The sequence below is a fragment of the Lepeophtheirus salmonis genome, chromosome 12 (genome assembly GCF_016086655.4).
Source record: "Lepeophtheirus salmonis chromosome 12, UVic_Lsal_1.4, whole genome shotgun sequence".
Lineage (NCBI taxonomy): Eukaryota > Metazoa > Arthropoda > Copepoda > Siphonostomatoida > Caligidae > Lepeophtheirus > Lepeophtheirus salmonis.
Window position 1 is genome coordinate 13,249,723 of NC_052142.2, and position 10,973 is coordinate 13,260,695.

Consider the following 10,973-nt stretch of genomic DNA (forward strand, 5'->3'; position numbering starts at 1 on the left):
TTCTTTAACTTGATCAACACTATTTTACTTTGAGACTCCATTGACTTGATGATGGAGAAGCATGAGTGAATTACTTTTTCATTTTAAAGTTCTATTAACTAAACAAAATTTGTATTATTCTCCATACAAAGTGAAGACAGCATCTTGGAAATATTAGAATTGGCATTAACTATACGACTTGTATACAGTTCCAAATTTCTCCGGTTAATTCGATCTCTTATGTGTTGTTCTACTTTGAACTTCTTGAAAGCTTTGATCCCATGATTACAAAATCAAAAGGATATGTCAAAGATCTAGAAAAATCTTAATTTCTAAATTATCATAGGTTACAGAATATATAATCAATTTATTTAAAATTAAAAGCTTATAATATAAATATAAAAAGTTAATGAATTTTGAAATGATATAATATGAATTCATTTTACATATATTTTTACTTTAAACAAATTATACTTTCATAGATGGAAAAATGACCAATATTGGACTTATAGGTACAATGAGAATTATCTTTGAATAAACACAATACAAAATGTTGTTTGGAAATATATGTAATAACCAAACCATTTTTTAATTTTAACGTGCATTAAGGAAGATAACAAACTATCAAATAATTATATGATCTACTTTTTGACTAATACTGTAAAAAGTTTCATTTATGTTTTTATCAAACTCTAGTAAATTTATAACATGAATATAAATTTCAATAACGTGTTTTAAATTTTGTTGGTCTTGACCATGACGATGGAAGTAATTATTGGTGTTATCAATAATATTGAATCCTATTTTTGGCAAAAATAACTTTGCAACTAAAAAGTTTTAATAAAGTTCACATTATCGTTTTTGTCTGTTTATTTATTTATGTGGTTTAGTGTAATAATACCAAAAAACACGTCCTGCGTATGCCCCGGCAAAACATTGCCATGCCCCACTGGTGGGGCGTGCGCCCCACGTTGGGAACCACTGGTCTAGATAATTTGGTTGGCGTCCTTGCAAAGTGATTATCTTGAATGTGTTCTTTCTGATTAATTGGTGTAGAAAATTTTTAACTAATTGTCTCCTTTATACACAAAGTGATAAAAACCATTTTAAATAAATTTAAATTTGTAAAAAGTGTTGGGGAATGCATGCAGTTCCTACTCATATTAATGTATAAGTTGTTATGTTGGTTTTCTTATCTTCCCAATGGCTAAAGATGTGTTAAGATGTTCACGGAAAATACGTATAAAAACTTATATGAATTATATTTTATTCTAATATCAGTTTTGTAAAATATTTTCTAACCTTAAAAAGATTATTATCTATTTTTGGCACGAATATATGTATAAATCAGAAAGGAACATTTGTGCTTGATTAGATATAGCGGCAATTCTTCCAAATATTCAAATTACTATTAAGAATAAGTATTAAATTGATAGAATTAACATGACCACAAGCAAATCCGATAATATTAAGTAATAATGGGAAGTGGTTTCCCAATGTTCCATCTTGAGGCAAGTTCAAGTGTGCCATATGATTTATGACAACCATACATTATTTGCAATAGCTTATAATAATCAATATGATTGGTTTAATTAAAATTGGTATGTCAAGAAATGTTTATGTATCTTTTGGTGTACATTGACCACAAAAGTTTGTGAACCACAGTCCTAGGGGACATGTAATTGCGAGGTATCGTGCAATTTCCTTCCATTGAGCCTGATTATTAGTTTGAGATTAAATGCAGGGTTCTCAAGTTTTTTAACCAAGGCTTGCGTGAAATTTTGAGATCTTATGTTAATTTACAAAATGAAAATATTATAAAATCGTATTTCAGTAGTGAAAATTCGTTTTGCAAAAAAGAAAGATTTATCTTCTAACGTAATTTCCACACACGGAGGAGATGGCAGTGTCTTTGAGGGAACTGATGCCTGAGTCTTCACAGAGTGACCACCTACATGTGAGGCAAACTCGTCAACCGAAGACAGTAGAGAGCCACAGATACAGCATAAAAAAATATTCTAGCTTTCCTTGAGACATCACTTTAACCGTCTTTTCTTGTAATATTTAAAATTATTCTTTAACTCTCAAATTTTTTGATGTTATCTCATAAGATGCAGACAACTGAAAAAGAAATTAAAATTTTTATAAACGAGTGAATATTCGAGCGATATTTTCGCTCTTTTAAAATGACAAGCGTGCTCCCGCTTGTTAGTCAAAACAATGACGCACTTCCACTCTCACTCAAGAATTTTGAGCGGTGCTCGGAGCGGCGCTCAAAAGAGCGCCGCTCACGAATGCTTTGCTTAAACTCATTGGCCAACCAGAAAGAAATAGACCGATCTGGCTGAAAGTGGGGGTGTGTTCTTCCAAAAGATGCTACTAACTAAATATAACCTTGATAAACGCCATTAATACCATTTCTTGGACATAACGTGGACTTTTCAAACGGCCCTCGTATAACTGTGCTCCCTGAAAAGGTAGATTATAAACATATTCATTTCCTTTTATTTATGTCGTTGTGGTTGATGTTTGTCTTTCCGCTCTTCCCCTTGAGTCCTCAAAGTAAATCCCCTTTTACTCTTTAACTGGAGAAGTTAAAATCATTCGGTAGATACAAAAAGGAAGAAGTTAGAAAACGTCATAACTATGTGACATAATAGTTTTACTTATGTTGTCAATTAACTTCCTTTTTTTGTCTAACATACTGGTAGCGCATATGTTTTACAACTCATATGCATAATAGTTAGTAATAAAGAGCTCTCCCTGTTTTGTCTGTAAATATATTTTCATTTTCTTATTGGTTTTAAATTGAGTAATTATATAACTGGAACATCGAATATGAAACAGAAAATAATAACACTTATCTAGAATTAGCAGGTGCCGACTAATATTATTACACTAAACGCATCGGAAGTAGTATTTATGGGCATGTTTCATACGAGTTGGATTTTGTTTATTTCCTTCCTCACGTAGCTACTCGTGATGATAGCTTTGCTGCTCTCCTTTTAAATATTCTGCAAACATGCTAAGGGCAATTTACAATCGTAATTCAATGAAAACATTTTAGTAAGGGAAATATTTAATCATTTAAATACAAATAATTTAAACATTGCTACAGGTTTTACTATTAAGTTTTAATTCAAGTTTAATTATGGCTGATTCTTAATACGTTTATTTGAAATTTGTTCAAAGACCTTTTTAAACTAAAAAAATATTTTTAATCTTCCTCGAATTGGTCATGATTAAGTATAACTAAACTCTTACAATTTATCAATCTGTCTAAAAAAAATTAATTATTTGTTATGTTCAACAAGTTAAAAAAATATTTATTATATTTTAGGTGATTGGTTTCTTATATACCTTTTGGGTCAAAACATAGATTCAGTAATTTTTAAGGACGTTCTTCATGAATTAGCAAAAAAGTTAGGGTATGGTAGTCGAGATATTGGCGAAACCAGACTTCCATCACCATCTTGTGACCACCAGAAAAACGGTCACATCAATGGAATAAGAAAATAAGAGGGACAAAAAGGAATAATAATCTGCTCAAAAAAACGTCGAGATGGATTTCAAGGTTTTGGAATTTTGAGAATATAAATTTTACAACCATTTTATAATATGTTGTGATATAAAATCAGTATTAAATGAAATAAATATCTCCAAAATAATTATAGAAATTAAGTATTTAAAACTAATTTAGAAATTATCACTATATGTAATGTAATTTTTTGTTTCGATTACATGATTAATAAATATTTTAAGTGGAAATCAATAATCACAAATATATGTAAATCAATAAAAATAGTGATATAATTTAGGATCAAAGATTTCAGTTCAATATGAAATATAAGCATAAACCCTTAATAATTAATAAATCATTTATTTCACAATTTTGTTCAAACTTTGTGTGTTCTATTTTTTGTTTCAACGTAGTTATATTTTCCATTATCATTAATTCATTTTCATTATAATTGATATTTTGATTATTACATAACAACCAAAAATATAATACGATATGGTATATGATAAAAATTAAATATTTTATGCTTGAATGAGATATTCCAAATAACACAACATAGATATCTGTTTTATAATCAAAATTTTGATTAATGAGTAGAGATGAAACAAATTGTTAATTATTTTCAGAATACATAAAAAAATGAGTTATTATCTAATGAATGACTAACTTGACTTTAAATTTAATCAATTATTTTTTTAGTTAAATCAGCACAAAAAAGTCATAAAAAGAAAGTTTATCTTCCTAACCTCCAATATTAGCATTTTATTAGACTGAAACTCTATAAGATATGTGTTTGAAATGAAAGTTAAAATATGGTGAAAATATTGATAATGAGTCATGAGAAATATATTTTTTTTGGTCTTTTATCATCTTTAAAAACTTTATTTCTTTACTAAGCTACTATAAATGATTATAGGTCGTGAAGTAAAAGTTTCAAAGGTTTGATAAACATATATGGTGCTAATTTAGCCAACATCAAACTTGAATGAAGTTATTTACTCAGAATGAACCCTTTTCATCTTTTTTATTCCACTCTTTGAATTTTACTGATAATTATATCGTATAAAATAATTTTGATGGACATTTTTTAACCTATAAATGTGTATACAAAGTTTTTGTCTAAAATTGTCCTATGGAACAAAAAAAGAGGAAAAAGTTAGGAACATTTGATGATCTGTGTATAATACGAATCCTTTTTTTACTTTTTTCTTAATGAAAGATCCATTAATGATATCTTTAGTTATTCTGTGTTTTTGATCCATAGGGTACCTTCAAAAACAACTTTTTGAAGTTTAGAATAATGTATATCATAATTAATTAAAGCAAAATAATTATTAATGGTGTATTTTAATTTATAAATTGTCTCCTTCCAATCTTTATAATCGAGATGTGCAACCGAATGATGAAATTATAGACCAACACAATTTAGGATATAAATTTTTTTTATCACATTACAAATTTTTCTAACTAACCGTAACCGAAATTCGAAAAAACCAAAACACCCTACTGTACACTTATTTTTACTGTAGCTTTTTTATCCACTCTCAGCCTCAACTGCTAAAGGGGAAACGAAAAACTTAAAAAACATATGGCATCTGGCCTTCTTTTTTTGTTTTTTAATATTTTCAAGTTTGTACTACTAATCTTATTTAAATTGACATTTATATCATCATTTATAAACCTTATAAAAATAAATTTTATATTGTTAAATAAACTGCTATCTCTCAGCAATTTTTTATTAGTTACATCGACCAAGAGATTGAATTTATTTAAAAAGTGAAATTTTATTACACCAAAATTCATGTCAGATATAATAAAGGACCAATTGATGATCATCATTCCATGCAATAAAATTTTTTTATTGAAAGTGTTAAAACTATTTAAGATCTGATTATTTGCATTTAATAATTTAACTCAGGATTTAATCACATCACATTCTCCTGTTTCCATTTCGCCAAGCACAAATACTCCTTTTGCTGTTTAATAAATTGACTCGATCATTAACTAACTGTTGCTTCAAACCAACACAGTATCTAATGAGCATAACTTTCCATCAACTTTTTGGCTCTTATTTAGAGAATTTTCAGATATTTTATAAAATACTTTTTTAGGAATTACACTAAGTAGATGATTGTACTTCGTCCGCTCTTCAGTGATCCAAGCCAGTTCAAATTGAGACTATATTCTCACAAAATATCTAGAGGGTCGAAATGCAGTTAAAGTTACCAACTTTACGGTCATATGATTGATTTCAGACTTATTTTCCCGCTTCTTGTCGTCTTCCAATGGTTTTATTCTTTTGAGTACATTGCATAAGCTTCCCAGACATAATACTTTCTCTTTCAATATTGGAGAAAACGACAGAGGATGGTTGAAACTTAATGATCATAACCTTTTATGAATAAGAAAATAACATCGCAAAGGGAAGAATATATTATTGTAGTAGGAGAACAGGGATCTCGCATTTTTACAAGATATTTAGACAGTTAGCAATTTGGAGGATCAGTAAAGTAAATGGAAGGTATCATAATGTAGAGGAAGTTGTGAGTGAATATGAGGAATAAGGTATAACATTAGAGGAGCCCAATTGTCATTAAGTAAAGCACTGCAACTTTTTCCTGTATCTACTATAAACCATTACAGTATAATTACAGGATGAACGTAATAGGTATCATGGAGTTGAACTTTCATGTCATCAAATCCATTAACTCTTGAAGCATAAAATTACTAAAAACATTCATATATAAAAATATACCCTACAAAATCCGATGATTGTCTAATCCTACGTGGAAAATTATTTGAGCAGTTTAGACCGATTGAGTCGAAATCCATTTCATCCAATTCTAATAATATATTCTACGATATTCGAATTTCAACTATTTGCTTTGTCTTAATTTTTAACCTTTCCTTTTTTAATAACTGTCATTAATTGTTTGGAAAGCGTGGGAAGATATTCAAATACTCGAATTTCATATTATACAATTCAATTTGAGTTCTTTAAAAATAAAATCTTTTCAACAATACTGTATTCATAAAAGTATCATTCAATTCTCTTGATGGTTAAACAAGTTGTGTTGTTTTATTGAAATATCATATTTTATTAGATCGTAGATTTTGGTTATGGTTATTACATTAACAGATTTAGCACTACGAAAAAAAGGTGTGAAATTCCTATTTTTAAATTGGAATTTACTTTCCTAACATTGAAGCTAGAGAAATGATTTTGGTATCCAAATGTATTTATCTATTAGATAAAACAGGTTTAAAAGGAAAAAAATTGAATTTGAAATGTTTCGTAACATACCTATATGAACTAAGACAACTTTTACTACAGGACTTGAACGCTAAAAACGAGCATGTGTATTTTACAACAACTACGTGACATTCATTTTTTTATTAATAGTTACTAATATAATTTATTTATATATATTACTTAATACTAAATGTATACCTATTTTATGAATTAACTATCGTCATTATCTATTCACTGTTCATAAACATCAATTTTGTTAGGATTAATTAAATATTAATCTTATTGTCGTAAATTTTTTTAGTAGTTCTTTTAAAATATGCTGATACTATTCGCTTAGAATAAAACAAACAATATTATATAAATATTATAATTATGTCTACAAACTTCCTAAGGATGATTTCTATGGATAAGTTTTCGTGGACAAATAAGGACTAATATAAGAAAAGAGCAATTCCAAGAAATTAGGGATCAGGTATAGTACTTTTTAGTATCAGTTACATCGAAACTCATTAAATGAATTACTATAAAATTATAATTATAGTAATATTTATTGTATCTATCCATATTTACTCATAAGTATAATATTATAATAGCGTTAGTTAGTTTTTTTCTTTAACGACTATGATATACGTGGATATGAGATGTATGAGGATATGGAGTTGATATATATACTTTATTTTACACGCAGAGAATATAGAATGACTCTCATATTAGTATATTACACAAAATACACACGGAACATTTATACATAGGTCACCAAACCTATAGCTATGAATATATATAACATCCCCTTTTCCCCCAAGGACAATGATTACAAAATATAAATCTAAGTTATATGAAATGAAATCCGCTTGTTCCCTTCTGTTGAATCCAAACGGATGAATCTCCTGTTACGATGCCAAAGACAACCATTTTTCATACGTATGAGATATCGCCTTTGCGATTCCTTTGTTTCAATTGTACCTAGATGGGTCCATCTTTTGGTTATATGATCTTGTATCAGAACCGATTCACCGATCTTCAATACGGATAACTTCTTCTCATCTCTTTTTTTTTAAATTGGGTTTGGAAACTTACTAAGTTCTTGGCTTCTCTTTTGATGGAATTCAGGTAGCATAGGTATAATAGATCTAGTACTACGACCGAAGACGATTTTAGTTGGACTCAATCCATCTTCTATTCTTGGAGTATTTCTCTTTTCTAAAATTTCAAGATTGATTTTTTTACTGATCTATCTTATTTCCATTCATAGTTTTCTTTAACTTCTTCACACTAGCTTCAGACAATCCATTGGATAGTGAGTTATGTGGAGAAGAACATCGCCATTCAACTCCCCAAAAGGATAAAAATTCTTGAAATTCCCTGGACGAGAAGTTTGTTCCCCCCATCTGATTCTAAAACTTCAGGTATGCCATAATCAATGAAGGATCTCTCCATTACTTTCTTAATCACTCTTGAGGTGCATCCACTCTGCTCAAAATAATGTAAAGCAGGGTATCCAGAAAGTCTATCTACATAAACCAAGAAATTCTTTCCACTTACAGAAAATATATCCACAGCTACTGCTTGAAATGGTCTCGTCATTTTCGGTCCTTTAATTTGAGTCTCCATTAATAAACTAGGTAATAACTTCTGGCATTCCTCACACTTTCTCACCATATCTTCGATGTCCATATCTATTCCCGGCCAATAAATTATCTCTCTGGCACGCTCTTTAGTCTTAACCATGCCTTGATGAGATACATGCAGGTTTTCCAATATTTCTTTCCGAGCTACTCTTGGTATAACAATTATTTTATTATTGACGATAATCAAACCTTCATAAATCGATAGACTATCTCTCAAATTCCAGAAGAGTTTTAATTCTTCAGGGAGATTTATTTCTAAAACCGTCTTTAATAAAATTTATCAATTTTAGATAATTCACATCTTTTTGTGCTTGGTCTCTCAATTTTCTTAATCTTCGATCCTTGATCTGATCCGTTTGAATTTCTTTACTACGTACAGCACTTATTAATATTCTTCTTACAACCTCATTCGTATGCACATCCTCCAATATGTCGTCCTTCCTCAGATTCCAGTATGGATTTCTTGACAAATTATCAGCTGCTAACATTTTTCTTCCTGGTTTCCAAGCACCAGTGAAGTTAACATTTTTCAAATTTTAAAACGTGTTATAACGCATTTGCGTCCTTTCTTTGATTTCTTTTTGTCTTGTCTTCTCAATTTCGTCCAAAGTTTTCTTGTTGAGGAAATTTACAATTGCTTGATGATCTGTTTCAACATGAAAATGAGGTAATCCTTGAAGATAAACATTTAATTTTTTTGTTGCCCAATATATGGCCATCATCTCAAGCGTTATCATTCCATAATTCTGTTCTGCTGCACTCAACCATCTAGAATTTGCTTCAATAAGATTCAATTTTCCTTCATTGTCTTCTTGTCTTAAGATATATCCAAGACCTTTTTTCTTAGAAGCATCAGTCTCTAAAACAGTTTTTCTATTCGGCATGAAGTGATTCTTTTGAGGTAATTTAACCAAAGATTTCTTGACATCTTCAAATATTTCATCTTGTTCTTTAGTCCATATGTACTCATTCTTGTTGGATAATAAAGGTCTCAATGACAGATAAGTTGGCTATTTCCTTTGAAAATCTGCTCATTTGATTGACCATTCCCATGAACGATCTCAACTCAGTTCTGTTTTGAGGAGCTGGTATTTTGGAAAGAGCTTCTGTTTTTCTGGGATCGATATTAATTCCATGTTCTCCGACGATATAACCAATATACTCAACCTTTGGCTTAGCAAATTGAAATTTTCCTTTATTGAGTGATATTCCAAACTTCCTACTTCGATCAAGAAATTCCTTGACACTTTTAACATGATGCTCAAATGTCTACTCATATTTTAAAATATCATCAACCAACTTCTTTGTATTTGCGATTCCCCATAAGCTTGGTCCATCATAAGATTGAATACGTCACTTGTTGCATTTAATCCCATTGGCCATCTTTTAAACCTGAATCTTCCCCACGGAGTTATGAACGTTGTTAAGTCTTGGCTCTCATGGTGTAAAGGGATCTGCCAATATCCTTTAATTGCATCAAACGTGGAAAAGTACTTATTTCTAGGTTTAATGTTTGAAATTATCTCCTTAGGATTAGTCATAGGATGTATAGGTCTTTTCACAAACTTATTTAATTTTGTTAGATCCACTGTTAGTCTAACCTTACCATTTTCTTCCCCACCACAACCATAGGGGGACACCATTCCGTAGGCTTATTTTCTAGTGGCTCAATTATTCCTTTTTTCAACAATTCTTCCAATTCCTTCTTCGTAGCTTCTCTATAAGCAAAGGGAATCGCCATTGCTGTGTACATTTTCCAAGTTTCTGCTCCTTCCATTAAAGATATTTTTATCGGTGCACATTTCATCTTTCTTAATGGTTGATTTCCATCAATTAATACATCAGGATACTCCTCCACAAGCTTGTCTCTCATGGTTTTAATTTCTTCATCGGAAATATATTTCATTTCCTTGATTCCACGAGCACTAGGTTATCTGGCTCTTTTCCATTTACCTCGCTCAATTTGACTTGGATAATCTTCCGGTAAAATTCTTAATTTTTACACAATACCCACGACATTAGAAATTTAACATTTTCCTTTACTAGTATAATCTCTTCTTTAATTTCCTCATTTCCAAAACCTACATTTAAAATTATGGATCCTAGTTGATTAAAAGTAGCTCCAGTAGCTCCAGTAGCTCCATTTAAACGAGAATCTGAAGGTCTATTTAAATGTCTAAGTGGTATTCCAATTTCTTGTAAAAAATTTAGATCAGCAATAGATACCGTACTACCAGAATCCGGAATTGCATAACTATAATTGCATAAGTATGTTCCATCCAGAGATTTTAATCGAACTTGTATTGCTAGCAAGGGACTAAATGTGGTCACGTTTCTTACCGTGCCTCTTCTGTTTCTTGCAATTCCATTTTTACAGGCCTTTGAATCTTTAAAATCTCCAATTCTTTTACAAGACCTACATTCCTGTTTCAAAGCAGGACATTTATTTATAATATGTTCTCTTGCGCAGAATATACAATCCATTATTTTTCTTTCAGGAGGATTTTTCCTAAAACAATCTTTGTTTCGACTAAGGCCTTGATCCCTGAATTTTCCTCTTGTTATCTTGTTAACTTTTGTAGAATTTAACTTT